Here is a 24,888-nt window from a genome sequence, read left to right as displayed (position 1 = left end):
CACACAATGGAACATTATTCAGCCATAAAAAGAATGAAATCTTGCTATTTGCAACAACATGGATGGAGCTACCAAGCAAAATAAGTCAGTCAGAGAAAGACAAATACCATATGCTTTCACTCATATGTGGAATTTAAGAAACAAAACAAATAAGCAAAGGAAAAAAGAAAGAGAGAGAGAGAATGAAACAGCAAGAAACAGACTCTTTACTATAGAGAACAGACTGATGGTTACCAGAGGGGAGGTGGGTCACGGAGTGGGGAAAATAGTGGATGGGGATTAAAGAATACCCTTACCATGATAAAAAAAAATTTTTTTTTTAGAGAAATACTGTGTGTCTTAAAGGATATGGCACTGAAAGAAGATTGTATGCTCTGAGACAAAAATACATCTGGGTTTTGCCTTAAGAAGCTTGTACTTTTGGTAAAGACCATTATGATAAAGTAATTTCTGTAAGAATTCTTTCAACACTGTCCAACAGAACTTTCTGCAATGATGGAAATGTTATTTATTTGCATTGTCCAATAGGATAGCCACTAGCCACACGTGGCCACTGAACACTTGAACTGTGGTTAGAGTGACTGAGGACCTGTGTTTTTTCATTTTCACTTTAATTATTTTAAATTTAAATGGCCACATGTGGCTAGTGGCTACTCTATTGGACATTACAGGACTGAATGGCAAGACATATCCTATTCTCTGTTTCATTTTTTTAAACCAGTCTTAAGTATATCTAACTTCAAACACATCCTCCAGAAACTCTTTCAATGTTATCAACAATGGGGAAAGAAGGAAGCAAACATTGGATTGTCCTCTAGGCACCAAGACTGGGAAAGGTGCTTTCACACGTGAACCTCGTTTGTGTTTGGTTGAAACCTCACAACTCCATTATAAATTCTATTAGTCCCATTCTATACCTGAGAAATCCGAGGGGATGAATTTCAATAAATGGCCTAAAGTCACTAGATGAATAGCTGGCGGAAATGGACTCTGAGTCTTTGGATCCTGCCTAATAGTCTTCCCATTTTAAATAAGTGGTGCCATTCCCACTGCTATCCCCATTTCACAGAGGCGGAAAACAAGTCATTAATTACAAAAGAAAGGCTGTGGGAATGAGTGGTGGCCACAGAGGTTTTTGATCTGTAGCTACAAGTTTCTTTCAGATCCAAGTGCATGTTGGAATATCCAGTGAACTTGTACTTCTTAGTGCCAACGGTGTGGCAGGCAGATCTGAAATGACTGGTTCAAAGTCACTCTTGGGGTGCCTGGGTGGCTCAGTCGTTGAGCGTCTGCCTTCGGCTCAGGTCAGGATCCCAGGGTCCTGGGATCGAGCCCCGCATCGGGCTCCCTGCTCGGCGGGAAGCCTGCTTCTCCCTCTCCCACTCCCCCTGCTTGTGTTCCCTCTCTCGCTGTGTCTCTCTCTGTCAAATAAATAAGTAAAATCTTTAAAAAAAAAAAAAAAACACACAAAGTCACTCTTACTGCTACTGAAAGATGTTTGAGACCCGCAGGGAGGAGGAGGTATTTATGAGGCAAAAGCTGTGTCTAGGGACACCTGGGTGGCTCAGTTGGTTGAATGTCTGCCTTTGGCTCAGGTCGTGATCTTCAGGTCCTGGGATCAAGCCCCACATCCGGTTCCCTGCATAGCGGGGAGTCTGCTTCTCCCTCTGCCTCTGCCCCTCCTCAACCTCACTTCTTGTTGTGCTCTCTCTCTCTCTCTCCCCCCCAAAAAAAAAGAAGAAGAAGAAGAAGCTCTGTCCAGAGCAAGAAATCAAGACGTTTCCAAATGCAATGGTGTAAGAGTCAGGGAGAAAGCACCCTTCATCCAGAATAGCTCCACACCTTGACTCTGGGAGAAAGTAGGAGAATTACCAAGATTTGGGCAAGTTGACTGAGGTATTTTTCTCTTCCCAGGCTACAGCCAGAACCCCTGGCTCCAGTACCAACCAGAGGGTAGTGAGGAGAAAGCTTTTCTCTGCTGGTAGCCATCCACCCAGAAGTTTCCTAGAAGGTGATGCTGATTGTAATTAGAGCCTCGTCTGGGGGGGTAGGGGGGGAGGTTGTCTCAATTCCCAGTCCTGCAAATGCAGCTGGTGGCTGGGAAGCTGCCGCCTGGCACTCTGCAGAGAGAGTCTCAGCTGCTCTTCCCGTCTAGAATCATCACTTGGGGGCGTTTCCCAAGGTAGGGGTTTTGAGTGTGGGGCAGGAGGGAGGACGGTGGCATTGGCCCTGGAAGGAGGCGATGACCATCACGCCGGTGGCTGTTCACAGCGTGTGTCTGCCCCTACCCTGGCAGCAGACTGCAGTTACTCCCCGGTCCCTTGCTGGCTGCTCACTTTCTACACCAATGAGCTCTGAGGTGACAAGTTCAATTCCCAGCTCTGTCAAACCTGCATTTTCTTCCCTGACCTACTTTTCCCACTCTGCAGTGTTTGGAACAATGCCTCTCTCTGTTCCCTGTTTAGACCCATCTTTTGCCTGAGCTGGTACAGAAACCCAGGCCTCTGCCAGGCTTTTTGCCTTGAATCCCTGACAAGTGTTGATGGGAAGAGAAAAAAAGGAGAAGAAGAAGAAGGAAAAAAAAAAAATCCTCTCATAAAACAGAGTTCAGCTCTCCCACAGACACCCAGATTCTGGAGGGAGTAAATGCTCCTGTGGGTAAGGAAAGAAATCAAAAGGTCGTGCTTCTCCATTCACACCGCTCCCCTGCACTCCCTACCCCCCACCCTCGCCTCGCAGGCACACCGAGAAGCCGCTGAACACTCCTGACCTCATGAACAGCAAAAAACAGCTGCGGCTGCATTTCCTGGCCCTAACCGAGGCAGGGTCCCAGACTGCTCTCCTCCACATGCCCAGAGAAGTCCCCCTTGGGCAAGCGGCTCCTGCGAGGAGCAGGGGCAGCCTCTCTCAAAGGCTCTTGAGGACTGTCTGCAGCTCTGACACCACCACAAGGTTTTTCAGGCTTGTGGCCGCCACGAGGTGCTATAGAGAGAGTGGAGTGATCGAGGAGGTAGCGCATGGGAAGATTCTTTGTGATCTGTAGAGCAAATCTCATCTGCAAGTGAACGTAGGATAATCTGACACAGGAAGAGGTGAGTGGCAGAGAATAACGATAAAACCATAGCCATCCTTTGTTTACTGATTGCTGTATGCCAAGATTGTTCTGCGTGCTTTCCTATGTACTAAATGCCTGCTTGTCCTAAGACCCTACGAGACATGCACTACTATCACCCCTATTTCATAGATGGCGAGGTACAGGGCAGAGGCTAAGATATGCGCCCACGGAGTCTGCTCAGAGCCTGCACCTGCTACCTCCAGCTTGACTCTGCACCTCCAGCCCTGCTAACACTGCCCTCTTCTGCCAGCTCTCCCCCGCTCTCTGTCTTCCAGTCCAAGATGGGGACACTGCTATGTCCTTTCTACCACTGCAGCAACCCTCTCCTCCTGCCCCATCAAAGCCCAGTCAAGACCACTGTGGCCCTGTTCCTCCATGTGAGCTTGGAACAACAGGCTCCCCTGGGACACCCTCCCTACCTCAGTTATTCCATGCTTTTTCTCTCCTAAGAGGATCTGGGCAAACCTATTGTAAATGCCACCTTGGGGACAGCTTCTGTGCTGGGCACAGATAGTCCCATGCCTGAGCTCACATCCTCTGTCCCTCCTAGTCTAGGGGAGCACATCTTATGAGCCCTGTTTAGGCAGGTGTCAGAGGATGCATTCCCTTTCCTGTGTGGTCTGCTGCTATGTGAAGACACATTGCTTAGAGCTGTAGGATCTACCCTGCAGCTGTGAGAAAATTCGCCTCTGACATCCTAAGGAAAAAACATGGAAAGGAAAGTCCCAGGAACTTGATGATATCATTGAGTTGCAGGGTACTGACCGTGGAGCTGCCAATTTTCAGATCGATCGTTTGATTTAAAAAAAAAAAAAAAACTTCTAAATTTATATAATTAATCTACCCCTAGTTAGGTTTTCTATTACCTACAGCCCAAAGCAACTGACTATTCAAGGCACGTAAGAGCGGCCCTCCAGAAAGGGTACTGAGTGCCTCCTTGTTCTCCATGTCAGTCTTGCCCCATCCTGACGTGCACCGCACCTGCTCCCCTCCCCGAGAGGCTCCAGGAAGGATAACCTGGCCCTCCTCCTGCCTGGGTTCCTGGCCTTGGCGATCTCTCCTCCTTCTGCAAGGAAAACCCCTCCCCAGATATTCACAGGGCTGCTTTCTTCTCTTCACCCAACTCAAAATCACCTTGACAAAGAAAAGCCCTGCCAGACACCCAATAACTTCATAGACGGTCTCAGGCTGTGTAAGTATCTAAATTGCTTCAAATCTCCCTGCATTCCACAGTGTGCCCATCTTACTCACCTAAAACATCGCCTGGCTCATAGCAAGTGTTCGGACATTGGTGTGCAATCCCCTGCTTCTCCCCTGCTGTGTTTGTTATGGTGTCTGAGGGGGTCCTTCTCCCCTTCCTCCTCCTTCTCCTTTTTTTCCTCCTCCTTCTCCTTTTTTCCCCTCCATTTCTTCTTTCTTCTCTTCCTTCTCCTTTGAATCCAACTGATGCCCTTTAGCTTCCATCGATGGTACAGATGAGCTCTTTTACAAATAAATCTTCCCAAATTATTAGAATCACTGTCCATGTTCAAGAGTTGAAATCCCAGTTTGATCATTTCCAGTGAGGCTTGGTTTCTAGGGTATCATTGTAAATGGGGATGCTTTGATGGAATGACAATGTGGGGATGTTTTTAAGCTTCTTGCATTTGTTTCACTATATCATTATGGTGGTTTTCAATCTTTCAGACATTTTAATCTATGCTTAATTATGCTCATTCCCAGAGGCTCCTTAAAAGCAAATGACACAATTTTTTTAATCAAATAAATAATACACATGAGGCCTACTAAGACTTGATAGAAGCCTGTCTGATCAGCTAAAGAGGATGACTGGGAGGCAGGAGTTTGGCAGAGTCATCACTCACCCTTCTGGCATTTCCAGATACTCAAGAAAAATCTTCAGAGCCCGGGAAGATAGGGTCTGAGCCAACCACGTACCCTAGCTTCTTCTCTCAGCTGGGATGGAACCTGCTGAACCTGATTGCTCTTAGTGATCAGTTTACCATTCAGAAGGGTGACCGTGGTTCATCTTCCTTTCAAAGGAGGCAACATGGAGTCCATCTGGCCGCTTTGAGAAAAGGAGAAAGAGGTCTGTCATCGTTAGTTTGGCCTGCTCTAACAAAATACCATAGACTGGTGGCTTAAACAACAAATATCTTTATCTTACAGTTCTGGGAGAGTTCAAGGACTCCTCCAAACAGGCTGGGGAATCCAAGATGAAGGCACTAGCAGATTCAATGTCCATTGAGAGCCCTCTTCCTGGTTTTCAGATGGCCACCTTCTCATTATGTCCTCCATGGCCTTTCCTTGATGTGTACACAGTGAAGGGAGAGAGAGAGAGAGCTCATTTCTGACCTTCATTTTATAAGGGCATTAATCCCATCATGAGGGCCCTACCCTCATGACCTCATCTACTCCTAATTACTTCCCCAAGGGCTTACCCCATCACCTTGGGGATTAGGGTTTCAACATATGAATTTGGGCATAGACACAAACATTCAGACCATAGCCGACTCTCCTACCGCTTTGTAATAATGACAAGAGTCAGTGTAAGACTGGGGCATTGGACATCCCTTTCTAGGGCAATCTAGGACCTCTCAGCTTGGGATGGTCATCTGCTGATTTAGCCTATCCAAACATGCTACACTCTGCACATTTCCCTTGTTGTGAACAATTTCAGAAGGACTATCAGTTAAGGTTCTTCACCCTTATCCAGCCAAGAGGTTGGCATGGGCCCAAGCTGGGTCAACCCAGATTGTTCTGAAAATTTTAATCTTGAACAGAACAAGGGCACAAACTCAAGATGACCTCAAAACACAGACACTTCCCTAAAGAGAGTGTCCATTACTTCCTGCTATCTAAATTCTCAGGTGCCCATACTTTCTGATACTTGATCTTCAGCTTTGGCTCTTGATAAATGACTACTACATATCCTTCAATTAATTGCTTTTTTTTCCCCTGTGAGTTGCCAGGTTAATATCTGCAACTTCACAGTAAAAGGACCCTAAATTATAGACTTTTTAAACAATGAAGCCCAGAGCTCTACACCTGCTCTCCCCACTGAGGTCTCAGAATATGTTTATGTTATACATCCTCTACTAACTCTGGTAATCAGTGTGAAAAAGGCCCAAATAATTGAAAAAAAAAAAAAAAAAAAACACCCCAGGTCACTCTCTCTCTCTGGTCTGCTGTAGAAAACAAAATGGCAGTTGCAAGAAGCTAAGGGGAAAAGAGTCTTTAAAAAAAAAAAATCTTATCTGTCTTAAAAGCCATGAATGAAATAAAGGAAACAGTGTTCATAACACCTGACTCACATGATTACCATGGGTCAGCCATCAATATGTAGATAGAAAGAAAATAATTGGCATAAGCTCCTTGAAATTTCTGCCTACAGCCTCCCCAAGGAGGCCTTGGGGAGATTCAGACAGCATTTGAACAGCTAGGGCTTAGTGATGAGAACTGACATTCTAGTGTGTAGTACAAAAGACACTTCCCTCTTGGAAGCAGGAAAAGTACTTTAATCAGCCAAAAAGTTGCTACTGTAAAAAAAAAAAAAAAAGAAAGAAAGAAAGCAAGAGAGAGGATAAAATAAGCCCCCTCGCTTATTGTTTCTCTAGCATTGCTAGGCCCAGCTCCTACTAACCGTACGAGCCCCTGTGCCATCATCTGTGCCTACCTCATTAATGCCATTTGCTCATTGCTATGCCAGAAAACCCAGCTGATTAACAGGAAATCCTGAGCTGAAGGTTGCCTGGGTTTCAAGTTGCTTATGCACACAATTCACACTCCATGTGTTAGGAGCTCCCTCCTTTCCTCAAATCGCTCAGTGAGTCTGGAAAGTGGGAAATCGGCTTTGAATTGTCTCTGGCTCCTCACTGACCGGTCAAACCCCAGGGTGCCCATGGAATATTTGATTAGTTGTAAACTCAAAACAACCATCACAAAGAAAGATAAAAGGTTAAAACCACAAGCAAGGCACCCCAGAGTGAACAGCCTGAGACACTGGAAAAGGTAAGCTGAGAAAATACTCAGACCCCCTCTAGCAGAAGCTAGAGATAAAACAAAGCATGTTTCATGCCCAAGGCAGAAAATTAAAAATTGAGCAGGTTCCATTCTGAGAGGTGTATTGTAAGGTGAGGCCTCCTTCTTCATACCCCACCCCCAGTCCCTGTCATCCTCTCTGGAGTCCAGTCTTACCTGCTGGCATGCTGTGTTTCTCTTTGTCCCCTCGCTTCTAGCTGAGACAAATACCCCGTTACTAATAAGTGTGCTTACCAGTGTCATCAACAGACAATATTTTCAAGGCAATAATCACAGAAAACTTTAGTGAGGCACCAGATCCTGAGGGCTTTGGGTGTGCACTTTGGGAATATATGCATGCAGACCCCTTTGTACAAATGGCCAAACACATCCTTGAACACATTTTCGGAATCTAAAGGCTGGAAAAGGGCCAGGGTCATGCCCCCTTCCTGAGGCCATCCTACATCAATTTACTGGTCCATGTGAGGGATAAAAACCTGGCTCCCTTGCCTGATTTGGGACAGCTCTGAAAATATGTTCCAGCTTCAGAGTGCCCTATTTAAAAAATGGCAGAAAAATGCTGTAACAGCATTGGAATTCAACACCCCCCTCTGCTCAATCCTGTTCTATTATTCCCTCGACAATGTAGATCCCAAGAATATTCCCCAAATAAACTTATTGCATTAAAATAAAATTTTTTTGAAAGCTGGAATAGACTGAAGTGGTCTTGAAACCTACCCTCCTACTCAGTGACCGTAGAAATCCCCTTCGTGATATCTTTAAGAGAGAATCAAATGGCCTTCCAAGAAAACTTCCCAGTGGTTGGGGTTCCACATTCTCACACAGGAGTTAAAAGGAGGTGGTGTGATATTGGGGAGGCCCATCTCTGACACCAGAGTAGGCATGGAACATTGTAATGGGATGAACCAAGGACCCAAAAAAAAGAACAGCTTCTGGGAGGGGCGAAAGAATGGGATGCAAAGGTATTAAAATGTGATGATCCAGTAAATATGAGTGTCCAAAAGCTAGCAGAGAAAAACCATCAAATGATACCCTGGCATCCTTTTCCTTACAAAGTTGAGCTAATAAAGGCATACAATGGGCCATCCTGCCAAGAGTAGTATAGAAACAACACAGGGAATTTATGATAAAAGACCAAGGAAATGGGCAAGAAAAAAGGAGCTAAGAATACAAGGATACTACAGAGAGAACCGTTAAACAAGCATCATGCCCCTGGCTTATCTCCTTTGTACACTGAGCTCCCAAAGGCTTCCAACAGAGCTCAATGCGGTGAAGACTGACACAGAAAGGGTTTGGCTTGTCACATATCTAGCATGGCAGGGAAAAGTGGAAGAAGAGATTCTGAAACATGGAGTCAGACAATTTCTAGTAGTCAATCAAGATGCTAATTTTTGCAGGGACTGTCTGCAGACATGGTCACCAAACTTTGTGATGATGGCTTAAACGACTCTGGGCAATGCCAAGAAGAAGAACAAGGGAGCTGGTGATGAGTTGGTGTAGGTCTTCTTTTGGTGGGAGAACCTCCGTAAAGGAGCTTCAACTGACATCAGAGTATGGATTGTTATAGTCAACTCTAGATAGGGGACAGGCAATTTGCATAAACACGTTACTTATCTAGGACAAGATATTAGGGAGTGGGTCATCTCCTAAGATTTACCTAGCAAATACATCTCTAAATGCTCTGCTAGCCAAACTGTTATGTTTGTGGCTGCATTTGGCTCTCAGGCTGCCAATTTGCAACCCCCATTCTAAAAGATGGGGATCTTCCAAGATTGTCTCAAGCAATCACCTGGTGCTACCACTGTTCACACTCACAACTGAAGCAGTCTCACAGCTGCATTCATTTTTATTCCATGTCAGACAATAGCCTCCCACCTACCCCTCTCTGTGTCTTTGCTGCCACCATCCCTCTCATCACTTCCGGCTCAGAAAACTAAGTCAATGCCGCTGCCAAATTGAGAGGAAAGTATTGACCAAGTGGAAAAAGAAAAATGTTGAATAACACCGAGCAAAACAAGAAGGGCAGAGTAAAGACCTTCAATATTGTTAAGATGTGATATTCCAGCTCTTTATACAAAAGTAGATTTTAGCATCTAAAGATAGCTTCCTCCTTCTTGAAGAAAAGAAAAGCATGAACATCTATTGAATACCTGGACTATGCAAAGCGAATGTCCGGCACTTTACCCAGAGGGGCCCAGAGAATGTGGGGTGGGGCTGGGGCTGGGGCTGTAATCTACCTTCTTCCTTGTAGGCCATACAGATTTTGATTCTCAGGCCACCTACTCTGTACCTGCTCAGCAGGTTGACATTATTTAACAAGGCATGATGCCCATGAAAGCAGGAATGCAGGAAGCAAAGGAACAACCTGTGCATTCAGTGTTTGTCACCGATAGCAATACAGAATAAAACTGAGAAAACACAAGCTTAAACTGTGAAAACGTGCATGAGAAACTTACTTCTATTCCCAAAGTTCATAAGCAAGGCTTTGCTTGGCTGATGCTGTCCATTCAGTGTTTGGTTCTCTGAGGCTCTGATCAAAGGGTTGTCCAGGCACCAAATGGAGATGGAATTGGGAGAAAAGGCAAAAAAATTTGAAATCAAAACCAAATGGAGTCATTTCCAATGGGACCACACATTGGAAAGGAAATGGAGGGGTTTTTTTTTAAGCAGATAGATCTTCTACTTTGTTTCTCATTCCCTCTACAGAGGAAGGCAATAAGGCCTCCAGTGGTTACATGATGAGACCAAGCTTACAGGCCAATTATTACTTCAGAGGTCTAAGAAACTGAGCTATAGCATAACTTCCATTTCAAACTTCATCTCCAATTTTTAAAATAATTTTGCCTTATTCCTGGGATTATTTCTGCATCAGCTTCTCCCTCATTTTACAACATACCTTCAACTCCTAAAACTCTACACTCATTTATTTGACAAATATGTATCATGCATCTAATGTGTACCAAGCCCTATTCTAGGTGCTGGAGATAAAGTAAACAGGGGTCAGTAGACAGGTAAATAAACAAAGAGCTTATGTTCCAAAGGGAAGATGTTTAGAAGCATTAGTTGGCTAAAAATATCAAATTTATTAATCTCCTTTCATTAAAGTTAATTTTTCCACGAAACTTAAATCATCTTACTCCTTTACATAGAGGTTCTTACAGAGAAAGAAGTTAGGATTTCTTAGAAATCAGATCCAAAGACCTACGGGTTCTGATATGTAACAGTATTATTGTTATCACAGTATTAAAAATAAGAATGCTAATGCAGGTCACAGCCATTGCTTGTACCCACCCCATGACCCCTGAATACCAGCCTACTTTAGAATCTGGAAATGTTTGGAGCCCATCACTGAAGGGCACTGGAAGGCTACTAGAGACAGACTAGCAAAAAGGGAAAGGAAAAGAACAGAAGAGACAAGATGGAGAGAAACAGCCAGGAGGGAGAACGATAACACTAATAAAAAGAGAAATACAGAGAATGTGGGCCTAGGGAATAAAACAGAGAGAGAGCATGTGCAATTGAGTGATAGGACCCATCGAATGATAGGACCAGGTTGAGAAGTTAGAGGCACCTAGAGTACCAAATTTAAGGAGCTGCTCACTCTCAAAATCATACAAGTACCTAGACACCTTGATTTCCCTTCCTAATCCCAGCGTTGGCACCCAGGACCCCTTAGGGACCACATCAGTGCCACTGGTACCCAACACTGGCCTGTAATAAGTGCAGTAGCATCTCAGCTTCTCCCTGTTGGACGTAGAGACACAAGAACTGTTGAAACTCAGGTTCTTTCTACCTCTCATGCCATCTCCTTCCTGAAGATGCTCTCTCATTCCCAACCACCCTGAGCTCTCCCTTTTCTCTGTTCAGCGTTGTTGAGCTGTTGAGCAATTAGGGGATTGCTAATTGTTTCACGGGTGTGACTTTTGTGTCTCCAACTGGTGTGTAAGCAATTCAAGGACAGGCACCATGTCTAATGGTCCACAAGGCCAAGGAAAATGATGGGCACACAGTAGGTTCTAATTAAATGAGTAAATGAATGATGGATTGTTTGGTTAGTTGTGATGCTGCTGCTCAGCTGTAGAGTTAGCAACAGAGATAACGACCTTCAGCTCATTATTCACAGGCCACCCAAGTCACTCCTCATCTCCTGAAACACAAGAATTACCCCATAACATTCCCCTAAGCAACTATATGTCACACACAATAGGTGCGAGAAAAGTTCAGGGTGACTCTAAGGAGGTATCAGAGACCTCCCTGGGTAACACTGGAAAAAGAAAGCAGAATATAAAGCAATTATCTCTGTGAAAATGAGGATGAGACTGGAGTAAACTCATCTTCTCTTCAGTAACAGAATACCCAGGCTGTTGTATACTCCCACTTATGGGGGGGTGGGGGCTCTACTCTACTGTATGCAGCTGAAATTCAAAAGAACCCAAACTGCATAGAAAATTCCCAATTTCCAAACCAGTTAGAATATTGTTAGTTGCAATGTTAAGCCCAACACTACAAAGGAATTATAGTCTTTGGTTCTTTTTATGTTTATAAACAATCCCCCACACCCAAGGAGGGGGTTTAGCTACTGCTTATTACCTGTCTGGGGCATGTGATGCCTGACTGGTCCTCAAAGTCAGCCTGGCCCATCGGCAGAGCAAGCATAATCTGGCCTGCACAGGTGAGTAGTAGACAATTGTAGGTGTTTAGGAAAATCAGCCTCAAACACCATTTGCTTGATCACCACACCACTTCTAGACCCCTGGATCAGCAGCCCTTCTGAGGCCATCCTCTTAAATTCTTGTTTGAACAAGATCTCACCAGTGCTTGACCCTTGGCTGCCCCTCCTCTGGCTTTCTTGCCCCATGGGACGTGCCTTGTGGCTGGTATCCTGACTGAGCCAAGTGTGGTGGCCTGGGAGTGCAATGACTCAGATACCAGGAAGCCACAGACAAAGCAGCAGAGAGAAATGGCAGCAATGACAAAAGTCTCCACTGCACTGAAACAAGGTCTGCATGTGACTGGCAGAGGAGGCTAGGCGAAACCCCCATCCCTGCTGCTATTTACTTCAACTGATTTACCCTGGGCCTGAGGGGACCTGGAGAGAGCATGTGATTTCTGTGTACCATTGGGATCCAAATATAAATGGAGTGGGAAGGAGGAGGGAAGGGAAGGCAGCCCGAGTCAGTTTGCATGGAGGGAAGGTAGGGCACCTGAGAAAGGCCACACCATGATGGGAAGAGCCTGGAGTGTAAACTAGACTCAGCAACATGTCCTAAAAACCTGAGGGAAGTCATCGTTTTGACTCAAGCTGGTGGCAGAGATTTGGGTGCTCCCATCCCAGCTGCCCCACATGCATATGCCAGGGAGAGAAAGGAGTAAATGTGTGAAGTACAGGGCTGGTCTTATTAAACCCTATCATAGAATGGGGCCAAAGCAACCCTGCTGTAGGATCCCCTGCTGCTGGACATATCACGAGAGGAGAAGAGCTCTCTTCCTTGTTGCCAAAGCCTGCCAAGGTGTCAAGCCCTGTGCAGTTGAGTAGCGGTGGGAGCTGGGGCAGAGGCCAACCAGGTCATCAAGGCCAGGAGAGAGTGGTAGCTCAGCTCAACACTGCAGGTCAGAGGCTCGGGCTGATGTGTGGGCCCGTGAAGATGCTCCTTAGGCACTGGTGGGAATACGCTTTGGTGAAAGGGTGCAGAGGATGGAGGAAAGCTTTGCAAACTTGTAATATGGACTTGGTGGAGATGTGAGTACCAAACATAATGGGACCTTATTTTTGCTTTTTGGCTGGTAAAGCTTGGGGATCTTTTCATTATGCCAGTGTACCAAATATTCTAGTCCCTTTTTAAGGGTGTCAGGAGATATCTGATCTACCAGAACCAGTCCTGCTGGTCAGAGGTCAGTAACGTGGGCACCATCAAGCACCTGAGCTTCCATTGTTCCAGAGAAGTGGGCTCTCTCCATACAGAGAAATAGGAAGGGGTTCATAACCAGTATGCCCACATTGGCCCCTTTATTCCATTATGAAAGCCATCTCTGCCATCCAAAGCCTTCCTTTACTCAACACTTGCATCCAACGTAAGCCTTGTCATCTGCCACATTCCAATATTGTCTATTGTACTTTATGCACCTCTAGCCAGAGAGGAGGACAAGCAAAGCTTCCCATAGTGTTCTTTTCATGTGCCTAATCATCCCAGACATGCCTCTGGTTTCCTCCCTGCCCCTCTAAGCTCACAGTCTGTTTCCTTCTGTGGTAAATTTGGGCATGTCCCGCGGCTCAGGGTGGAGAGCCATGAATCACGAAGGAGAGGCTCTGAGAACACTGCGTTTCTGCTGCTTCACCCACATGTCCCAAACAGCCTAGTGGGATCCAACTCTGACCCCTGTGGTGTTCTTCATCCATGACTGGTGCCTTTAGGAATGTGTCTGTGGGAAGCAAGAAGAGTTCCAAATACAGTAGAAGGTAGTCATTGACTTTTTTTTCTTTCTTTCTTTTGTATGCCAGATTGCAAGAGGGCCCTGAAGATTGGTGGACCGAACAAGTAAGTTTGCACAGAGACCCAAGCCCTGCTGCTGAGTCATTTCAATCTGTTTCATATTCGATTTGTTCAGAGTATGGAGAGGAACAAGGCTCCCAGTGGAGATATCAGGTCGCTATAGCCTAGAAGTATTTTCTTAATAGATGAAATTTAGAAAGAATTTGAATCTTTTATGCTGGGGAGGTATGTAGCCAAGTTAAATGGTTGGGAAAAGGAAACATTTGGCTCTGGTGATTCCAAAGGACATATCACTGATCTAAATATTTGTCCAGCTGAATGGCTACGTCCACTCTCACCTGCTCGGAATCGATATGTTCAAATCAAACACAATCATCTGCGTCTGAGTGGAGAGAAAGAACTTAAACCTGAGCTGGCAGCTTGGAAGGTGAGAGAAGAATCAGACTGGGAGCCAGGACAGGGGAGCTCTTGTCGACCAAGCAAGGGAACTGGGACAAGTTTGTAATCCCCTAGAGTTAGCTTCTGAATTCTGGGATTCAGTGGCAAGCTCCAGATCATCTAGGTGTCATGAATAACTTCGATACTCAGGACAGCGTGTGCGTTTTTGGGGAAAGAACTTATCTGCTGGAACAAACACTTTCTCTTTTTGCTTTATCCTTGAATGTCTCAGGATGCAGACATGCTACTCTGCTCGGAAGGCATGGACAAAGCTGAGCGTACTGGTTTCCTCTTTTTAAGGAGCTCCCTTAAGATGCCTGTGTCAAGGCCCTTTCATTCTGAGTCATTTGAGTCTTATCCAAAAAAAAAAAAAAAAAAGCGCTTTTCGATTTAACACTATTTTTCGCCAGATGTGTGCAAACTGGGAGCCATCTGGTACTACATGTAGCCCAGGTGCTTGTTGCCCTCCTGCATCAGCACCTTCCGAGGCCCTGCCCCGCACGCAGCGTGGAATTAGGTTCTGGCCCCGTGACAGTGAAGGAACATTGGGAAGGACCAGAGTCCTGCGGTTCCCATTGAAGACAGAGGAGTCTGCAAATTTGTGTGGACAGCAGCACACCCAGGGGCCAATCCTGCCACTCCAGTGACCACAACAATGCAACCGAGGACACCCCGGATCTCGTGACCCCCCCTCTGCCCATGGACTGATGGAGAGGCGCTTCTGGGCCTTATACATGCTCTTTCTGCGCTTGTCTGGAAAGGCGAATGTGGTACTCTACCGTGGCCACTTTTGTTGTCATCCTTAATGTGGTAGATTGATTGCAAAAATGCCCCCAATTCTTTACCCTCCCCTGAAGCCACGCCTTTGCAGCGTAACTTTGCATTTGCTGCCAGCAATAAGTGGAGTTAATCTCCCCACCCTCTAAATCCGGGCCAGCCTTGTGACCCACTTTGACCCACAGAATCTGGTGTAAGTGATGGCGTGCCAGTGCTAAGCCTCGGCCTCAAGAGGCCCTGAGCCCTTCTGCTCTTTCTCTTGGACCCATGATTATCACATGAACAAGCCGCGCTCCCAGATGAACGAGACGTATGGCCCAGTCACCCTGTCACTCTCGCTGACAGCCAAGCAACTGCCAGACTTCTGAGTGAGGCCTTCCTTGACCAAGCAGCCCTGAACCAACCTGCCAATGACCACAGATCCGCATGAGCTGAACCAAGATCAACCAAACCCGGCCCTAGTTAGCACCACTGCCCAGCTGACCTGTAGGCTTGTGAGCAGTAGTAAATGCTTGTGTGGTAAGTCATTAACTTTTGGGATGACTTGTAACACAGCAAGAGCCAACTGATACACTTACTCAATTCAGGCAGAGGCCACAGCATGACAAGATGGTATAATAGGACCCTTCAGGCATTCATACTCATTTATTCCACAGATATTGGTTGAACTTCTGCCATAGAACAGTATTGTTCCAGGTCCTGGGGATGCAATGTTCCTGCTCTCTTAGAGTTTGCATTCCAATGGGTGAAGATAAACCATGAATAAGTAAATGCGTAAATCAATAATAAAAACATCAGCTAGTGGTAAGTAATAGGCAGGCTGTCTAGAAGGGCATACGATAAAGAGTAACCAGGTGTTACTTTAGCTTCATGGCCAGGGAAGCCTTCCTTATTGAAGAAGCATTTAGCATAGGGGAAGGGGGTACAGGGCACGTAGGGCTTTTAAGCCAGAAAAAGAACTTGGATTTTATGCCAAATGCACTAAGCAAGCTATCATCACTTTTTTAAAACAAGAGAGTAACGTAATCTGATCAATGTTTAAATGAACCCTTCTGGCTGACAGACATAGTTATTAAGGGCCAAAAGTGGAAGAAGAGAATCAGTTAAGAAGCTCCTGCAATAATTTAGTTTGGCCAGGGTTATAGTAATGGAGATTAAGAGAAATAGGGTTTAGGGGAAGAAGTAATGGGACTTGGGATGAGTTGGATGCAGAAGTTAAAGGAGAGAGAGTAATCTAGGGTAATGTCTAGGTCTTTGTTCAGTCACTGAATAAGCCAAGATGGAAGACATCGGGGGAGAGGCAAGGCTGAGGTCTCAGCCACTAGAGTCTAGGACATCTGTCCATTAGGACAGGGAGAGGCCCATGTGTGGAGGGCCACATGGGCCTGAAATCCTGGGGAGGGGTTAGCACTGGAGGAGTAGGTTGGGGGTCATTGGCATGCAGATGCCACAAGTCTTGGACCAGACAAGGTCACCTGAGGACAGTGATTAGAAAAGAAGAGTGCCCAAGGATATAGCCCTGGGAAATACCCACATTTATGGGCTGGGCAGCTGAGAAGGTGCCAGCAGAACAGACTGAGAATAAACAGCCAGCAAAGGAAGAGGCAAATGAGGAGGGACATATGGTGTCACCAAAATCAAGAGGGCAGAATAGACAGAAAGGAGGTTATAGTCGATGGTGTTGAATTCTCCTTACTGATACAGAGGACAGGAACCTTCCCACAACCATTGAAGTTGGCAAACATTCAAATGCCCTGTGCCCTCTTCAGGACAATAATATACCCATATGTTTACAAAACATAAAATGGATTGTAAAATTATTTTCTAGGCTCTCTGTTCAAGCAGGCTTCTGTCACTGGATAGTTGGATGAGTTAATACAAGCTGTCCCCACCTCTCTGAATCCCTGTTCTTGTAGGTTCAGTTATTCCTCAAATTCCACAATTCTCCACAGGCCCAGAAATATAATGACGCCTCAGGTGAATCCATATGGAGTCTCTGAAAACTCTTAAGTTCCATGAAAACTAAGATGGCATCCATCTTGTGTACACTGTATCCCAGCACCCCCTCCAGAACCCACCCACAACTAAATTCTTACAAATGTTAAGTACATGAAGGAATGTTAAATCCCGTTTGACCTCCTATCACCGGTACTATACGTGGGTTCTTCTGCCACCACCTATCTCCCTGTGGACAGATGTGAGGCATTTTCTCAACATTGTCCAAAATGAGGTTTCTCGGGGTGAGGATCCTGCCTTGCTCTTCAGTCTTTCTAGGATAGAGTGCTTCTGGAAGGCTAGGTTCCTGGTACTACTTCTCTGATATGGACTCCTCATTGGCTGACAAGACCTTCCTGGTGGCATCCCCATCCCCATAGCTGGGACAAGTCATACCCCTAAACTATGTTTAACAGTCCCATCTCCTAGGACCTTATATTTAAGATTTTGTAAGTGTTTCTTGTTGTGGAATTTTTCAGCTGCTTTGTATTCAATTCACACATATGCAAGGTCTGTATGGCTGGATGCTAGGATGAATCTGTGTCATCTTGGCCCAAAATGTTGTCTGTGTCGAAAAGTCAAGGTTATAATACCTAACACTGATATCTGGGAGCATGCATGTGACTTTTTGATCCTTAAAAGGTATGACTTGTACCCTGCAATTCTGACCCTGCTTGTGTGTGAATCAATATTAAAGTTTGTGCTTCCAGTAAGTCATTTGAACCCTCTCTCGGAGAAGGGCATTTGGTCACCATTCCAAATGCACCTAGAACAAATCACCTGCTAATCTGAGTGCAGGTCTGTTTTCCAGGACAGTCAGGTGTTAGGAGGTAGAGCACTGAAAAGTCAACCTTAGGGGACCTGAGCAAAAGGCCACCCTTTCTTACCTTTAAATGATTTCACCTATAATCATTAGGGCTTTTTCAACTTTGAAAGTCTTTAGTAATCTTCTGGGCTTAACCCTGTAACTTTCTGCTACCACTTCCTACCATAAGTAACTCATACTCGCTTGCCCTGTGAAAGGAAATTATCACAGAAGTAAAATCAGATTTTAGCTGAAGTCAAGACACATATTAAATCTGATGCTTCACAGATGAATACAAGCCCCTCCACCTCCAACAGCCTTCTCCTGGCTGTGTGCAGACACTTAATAAGTGCTTTTGATGAAGGCCCCTCTGTCTTAAAAGGAAATTAGATTGCTCTGACAATATCTCCTCATCGCTAAACTGCTGGTTATTGTCCAGCAGACTGTGATCCTCTAGGTGTTTGCAAATTGATTGTTTAATGTTTTGCATTCCTCTATGTCCACATTTCCAGGGTCAGCAATCACATCTACAATTCCCAGTGTAGGTGATGATGTGTTGTCCTTTGCTGGTCTTTGGGCGTTTCACTGAACAGACACACACACAAACACACACACAGAGACACACACACACACATACTTTTTGTTTCAGAACAACTTCCCAAGCTCTTCCTTCATTCACTTCTTTGTATTTATTGAGTACCAAACATGTATGAACTAATACTGGGCTAATCACTGGGGATACATTGGTATGATCCCATAAGACAAGACAAGACAGCAGATTCATGTCCTCATGGAGCTTAAAATCTAGTGACTGTAATTTCAGATTGTAGTTAGGACTGTGGATAAAATAAACAAGTGCTATGATGGAAAATAAATGGGAAGGCCTCTCTGAATGGGAAAATTTCAAGCTGAGCTCTAAAGAGTATAAGAGGGAGAGACAGCCTTAAAAAGTAGGTGGAAGGAAGAGATGAGTGCAAGGGCCCTAGGGTGAGACAGACCTTCATTTGGTCTAGCACCTAAGGGAAGGCAAATAGGAGTGGACTTTGGAAAGAGGGTGAAGTGAAAGTAAGGGGCGATCCTATTATCAGGAGCCTTACAAGTAGGGTGAACATCCATTCCAGGTGCCAAGAACTGTCCTGGTTTGATCCTTGTCCCTGTGTAATTATTGATAGGGCCTCCTTTCACTCTCAAAAGTGTCCTGGGTCATACAATAAATTGTATGGTCATCCCACTTAAAGGGCATGCCAAACAGTTGGGATTTTATACTATGTAAGATGGGAAATGATGGAAGGATACTAAGCAGAGGTATGAGAGGACTAGATTTATGTTTCCAGACTGTTCCACCTGTAGTCTAAAGGGGGCCAGCCATGCAAGTGAGAGAGAAACCTATAGTAAGGCTACTGTAGTGGCCCAGGGAAAAGTGGATGGTCAACAGAGAATCACACTTAGAAAATATCTTAAGTAGGGGTGCCTGGCTGGCTCATTTGGTGGAGCATGTCACTCTTGATCTCGGGTTCTGAGCATGAGCCCCACATTGAGTGTACAGATTACTCAAAAATAAAATCTTTGAAAATATATATATATATCTTCTGTTAAGCAACAATCTACCATCTTTTTTCTTTTCAAGCCCCCAGTGCTGGTTCCAGTAGACTAGATACTATGGTGCCCTGTGGAGGCCCCACCCCTTCAAAACTGAACCCGCCCTTCCTCCAACTGCCAAAAGTGTTAGCTTTTGCTAGCTCACAGCTGAGTCCCTCCCCAGGAATTACTGAAGGGAGCTGCCTTGCTCTAGGATATGCCCCCTCTGGGGGCAGCACACATCTAATTAATTGGTCAATATAGGAGTACAAAGGCCCCACCCTCCTTGCCTCAATTTGGGAGATCTCTGAAGGGTCATCCCAGCTCCAGAACTCCAGGTGGGACCCACGGAGGCCTCTGTTGCCGGTGCATCACAGCTCAATCCCACCCTGTCCCCAACAGGGGCTGTTCCCACGGCACTGACCCCAAATCACCTGCATGCAAATATCCACTGCAGAGTCTGCTGCCTGGGAACCTGGCCTACAATCCCAATGTTAGTGCAACTTTCCACTAAAACCTGTCTTTAGTGTTATCTACGCTGACATCTCCACGTCTAATCAAGAGGTAGAGCTTCGGGGCGCCTGAGTGGCTCAGTCGTTAAGCGCCTGCCTTCGGCTCAGGTCATGATCCCAGAGTCCTGGGATCGAGCCCCACATCAGGCTCCCTGCTCCGCGGGAAGCCTGCTTCTCCCCTCCCACTCCCTCTGCTTGTGTTCCCTCTCTCGCTGTGTCTCTCTCTGTCAAATAAATAAATAAAATCTTTAAAAAAAAAAAAAAAAAAAAAAAAAAAAAAAAAGAGGTAGAGCTTCCCCTGGTGCTTTTCTGCTGGGTATATAAAGGATCTTTTCCTATTGTCTTTTATGTCCTTTGTAAATTGAATCACCTACTTTGTTTTGACCTGGATAATTTTATCCACAAACAGTGTATCAGTTCATGTTACTGGCTCCCTGTGACCTGGCACCCTTCCCACTTTCTACTGCATTCCACATGCTTATTTCAGATCTGCAAACAACAGCTCTTCTTTAAACACCTTGATTTTTGATTACCTAAATTTAGTTTCTTCTTTTGGTACTAGAATTATTTCCTTAGGAAATGTAAAGATCCCGTAAATTCCTCCTTTACTTCTTTTATTCATGAGATTATTCCTGGTATTTCTATAGAGTGATTTGAAATCTACTGAAATAAATTACAGTAGGACCCCATTCTTCATAGCTCATTATCACCAAGAATGTACTACATCATGGATTAAATCATGCTTTCCCAAAACATAACCACAACCAACAAAAGATGAATGCTGGGTCGTTAGAGTATAATAGGAGAGAGTCGGTAATCTTTACAAAGTAACAGGTCATGTCTTCACTCCCGCACAGGCATAAGAGGGATAAATGAGCATGCAGGTGATGGGGAATGGACACTAGGAAGGGGGAGGATAATGTTCACACACTTTGAGCACAGGGGCTTGCCTACACATCCTGGTGAAATCTCTTGACTTGTTTCCAGCCACCTAGCCACATGAAGTCTCCCCATCACCACCTTTGCTCATTGTGAAGAGCACATGGGAGGAGGGAAAGAGTGTTTACATAGACTTGCATACCTTAATTCTGTCCATTCAGTCACTAAACAAAATATTCCTGAGCACCTACCGCAGTTCTGTGCCCGGGTAGCTCTGTATCAGACATAGGGCATCTCGGGAAACCGCTCATGTTCCCTCCACCCCACCCCGACCACCACCACCAGTCATGACTTACAATATGCCTCTTGGTCCTGAATCCCAAAACAGTATAATAGGAAAAATATCCCACTGGTTTTTTCCCCTTTTAATAAGTTTCCTTTCATTAAAATTCAAAACTTCTATTTCAGATTATCTGCCCTAAGCACACCTTCTACTGTGGAAATCTTTAATCCTTCAATTAAAGTTTCCAGTCATAGCAAGATTAGGTCAAAAAAGTATCTTCTTTAGTTGACCCAGAACCAAACATTGTTCTTAATACTTTTGAATCACTTGCTTACCCTTTTATTTCTTTTTTTTTTTAAGATTTTATTTATTTATTTGACAGAGAGAGACACAGCGAGAGAGGGAACACAAGCAGGGGGAGTGGGAGAGGGAGAAGCAGGCTTCCCGCGGAGCAGGGAGCCCGATGTGGGGCTCGATCCCAGGACCCTGGGATCATGACCTGAGCCGAAGGCAGACGCTTAACGACTGAGCCACCCAGGCGTCCCTACCCTTTTATTTCTAAAACAGTGGTTATATTATGTACTTATCACCTCCAGCTTATGTTATAGTAGAAAGTCTGTGGAAACCAGTTAGAGCTTCAGCTGTGTTGTTGGAACAGTCTCCTTATTTAGTCTCTCAAAGCCTCATTTTCTCATCTGTCAAATGGAAAGAACACCTAACTTAAAGGATTTCATGAGGACCAAAATGAATCCTGGCAGTAAAGGCTTGAACCATGCCTGACACATGATACACATTCTAACCATGGGTTCCTTCTACCTTTCTTGCCCAGAATCTCTGTTCATTCATTCGACAAATTCACATTGATGCTTAAATTGTGCAAGACACTGCTTCGGGCCCTAAGGATATAAAATGGGTAAGTAGGACAATGTACCTAGTGTTATGCAGCTTCTATTCTAATGGGAGGAGACAGGCAGTGAATGAATAAAAAGATAGCAGGCAGTGATAAGTTCTAGGATTAAAATTAATCAGGAAATAAATGGCAGAGGGGGGGTGGTGTCTGTTTTATGTTGAGTGGTCAGAGATGGCCTCTCTGGGGAGGTAACGTTTGAGCTGAGACATAAATGGCTTGTAAAGGAGTAAAGTCAACTGATCATCTGAAAGAAGAGCTCTCTAGAAAGAGGGCAGAGCTAATGAGAGCCCTCAGGAAGGAATGGCCTTGGATGACTTTATACCAGGAGTGGGAGAGCGATGGGCAGAGGCCCCACCATTGTGGGCTACTTGGTCAGAGTAAAGAGCTTATATTTTCTTCTCTGTGCAATGAGGAGCCTATGGAGAATTTAAAGCAAAGAAGGAACAGGATCTGACCTCCATGAGTCTGAACCATCTGGAAGGGTAGGCTAACAAAAGTAGAGGGAGGGAGATCATTTTGGAGGCTATTGTAGTCATGCAGGTGAGAGATGGGGAGGCCTGGGGCACCATGGGGGCCACAGGGATGGTGAGAGGTAAACAGGTGCTGGAGAGATCCCAAAGTAACAATCTGCAGATTTGCAACTGGATTGAATGGAGGGGGAAAGCAAGGGACCAAGGATTCCTAGGACTTGACTAGCCACCTAGGGGAGCCATTTACCAAGATAGAGAACACAAGGGAAGGAGTATATTTATGGTAGAAGATCAAGATTTCAGTGCTGGACATCAAAAGTTTGAGATGCCTCTTAAACATCTAAGGGAATATGACTACAAGACAATATATAGTAAATATATGAGTGTGGGTTTCAGAAGATGGACCAGAGCTTAAGAAATAAAGGTATAAATTTGAGAGATATTACCCTAATGATGGTATTTAAAGCTACAGAGCTGGATGAGATTCCCAAAGATGTAGATGGAAAAGAAGGGTCAAAGTGCATGACCTGGGGCCAACCAACACTTAGGGGTCCAGCTGAGAATTCTAAGGAAGAAAGGCCAGTATAGATAAACCAAGAAAGTATGAAATTAAAAAGCCAAGAGAGTGTTAAGCAATGAGGGTATGATTTAAAATTGCTATAGTCACTGGGCTTGCTTCACAAGTACCCCATTATCAGCAAACCAGTATTACTCCCAATCACCAATCTGTCAACCCCAAGAGCCATTTCAGCACACACTCCTCAGATATATCAGTGTTATGGGTTTCATTGTGTCAACAAAATAAGTTATGTTGGAGTCCTAACCCCAGTACCTCAGAATGCAACCTAATTTAGAGATAAGGTCTTTATAGAGGTAATCAAGTTAAATGAGGCCATCAAGGTGGACCCTAATTCAATATGACTGGTGACTTAGAAAAAGAGAACACAGACACACACACACACACCCAGGGAGACCACCCTGTGAAAGTGAAGGCAGAGATCAGGGTGATGGAGCAGAAGCCAAGGAGCACTGAAGATCGTCGGCAAACCACCAGAAGCTGGGAGCCAGCCAAACACAGACTCTCCCTCACAGCCTCATGGCCCAAGGAAGCGATACCTCGATTTTAGACTTCTACTCAGAATTCCGAGACAATAAATTTCAGATACGCCACTCAATTTGCGGCACTTTGGACAGGCAGCCTTAGCAAGCTGATCCTGCTGGCTTGCCAGAAAGGAAGGAGAAGGCACAGGCTTTCAGGACTCCCTCAGAGTGAGGGTCTCCTCTCCCCACTTGCAGAGCACAAACGAGATTTCTGGGACAGCGTGAGCCACTGTGGGAAACCTCCACGGGCTTTGTTCTCAGTATTGGAAAACAGACCTTGTTGCCAACACCTGTAAAAACACTTGGAACAATATCACGCAAGGTGAGTAATGTGAAGACTACAAGCTTCGGGGTAAAAATGAGACAATATGATGGAGGGAAGCGAAAACCGAGCATGTTTATTCAATACAAAAGTAGCGGGGAAAGCCTGCCATCACAGAAAGCATCGCCCATGTGGCGGTGGGCCCCAAGAAGTAACCCCAGAGGAAGGGAAGGTGAACCCCCTCCAACCTGTCTGCCCAAATTAGAGACGACTCGTTTTGACAATGGACACACTTAGAAAGCCTCCTCTTTCACTCTGCCTCTTTCTGCTCCCACAAGGCACACACTTTCTCCTTTTATCCTAAATTTATAAAATTCAAAAGAAAATAGGACTTTTTTGAAGATTCAAAATTTGGAAAGTACCCTGAAGCTACTACAGTTAAGCTGTTTTTGATTATAAGGAGCAGACATTCCACAAATGTGTTCAGCTCAGATTGGGGGCAAGGGGTGACTGATGTCAGGAGCCACATGAGCTGGTAAGAAAAACATTCAGTTGAAACCAAGAGCTTTTGTACTCAATCGATCACACTTATGTAGTGTGCCAGGCACCCTGATAAGCACTTTACATGTGTTAACTTATTTCTTTCTCACAATATCCCTTTGAGGTAGATACTGTACTTGCATCCATTGTACAGATGAGGAAACCAAAGTTAAAAAAAAGATTATGTGCCTTGCCCAAGGTTACAAAGCTAGCAAGTAAAGAGCCAAGATTTGAACCAAGGTGGGCAAGCTCCAAGGGATGTTCCTATAAGTACTGGTCTAGGCTACTCCATGGGAACCCAAATGGAATGGAAGCAGATTAAGGATTCTCCCTTTCTCCCTCCTTCTTCTACCTTTCTCCCCACCTCCTTCTCCCTCTCCTTCTCTCCCTCCACCTTTCTCTTTTCACTCTTCTCTCTCCACCTCTCCCTGACTCCCTTAGTATTTCTCTTCCCCCTCTTTCGTGTGTCTACTCTTCTCCTTTGGCTATTAACCATTTTATTCTTTCTGTATGCTCAGTGTTGCCCTTTTGTACCCAACAGCTTTTCCTTAATCCTAGTTCCTACTTCCCTTACACCTTCAGCATAGACATGGCCCACTTTGGGTACTGCAACCTCACATGGCTCACTACCTCACTGGGATTCTTAAGAAAAATCCAACTGTATCTGTCCATTAGGTGCCCCCCAATCTAACTG

General features: G+C 45.0%; 2 long non-coding RNA genes across 2 annotated transcripts; one reads left to right on the top strand and one right to left on the bottom strand.

Annotated features, from left to right (window-relative positions):
* The first annotated feature begins 2,325 nt into the window (after nucleotides 1-2,325).
* On the top strand, nucleotides 2,326-23,138 carry LOC116632071. Its single transcript, XR_004299332.1, has 3 exons — nucleotides 2,326-3,092; nucleotides 13,653-15,378; nucleotides 21,741-23,138. It is a non-coding gene; the product is annotated as an uncharacterized LOC116632071 (long non-coding RNA).
* LOC116632074 lies at nucleotides 4,258-10,313 on the bottom strand. Its single transcript, XR_004299333.1, has 3 exons — nucleotides 9,610-10,313; nucleotides 5,280-5,418; nucleotides 4,258-5,180 (listed from the first exon to the last, which is right to left on the bottom strand). It is a non-coding gene; the product is annotated as an uncharacterized LOC116632074 (long non-coding RNA).
* Nucleotides 23,139-24,888: the final 1,750 nt, after the last annotated feature.

This window comes from Phoca vitulina, unplaced genomic scaffold (assembly GCF_004348235.1).
Source record: "Phoca vitulina isolate PV1807 unplaced genomic scaffold, GSC_HSeal_1.0 scaffold1, whole genome shotgun sequence".
NCBI lineage: Eukaryota > Metazoa > Chordata > Mammalia > Carnivora > Phocidae > Phoca > Phoca vitulina.
This window is presented reverse-complemented; position numbering and strand designations above follow the sequence as displayed.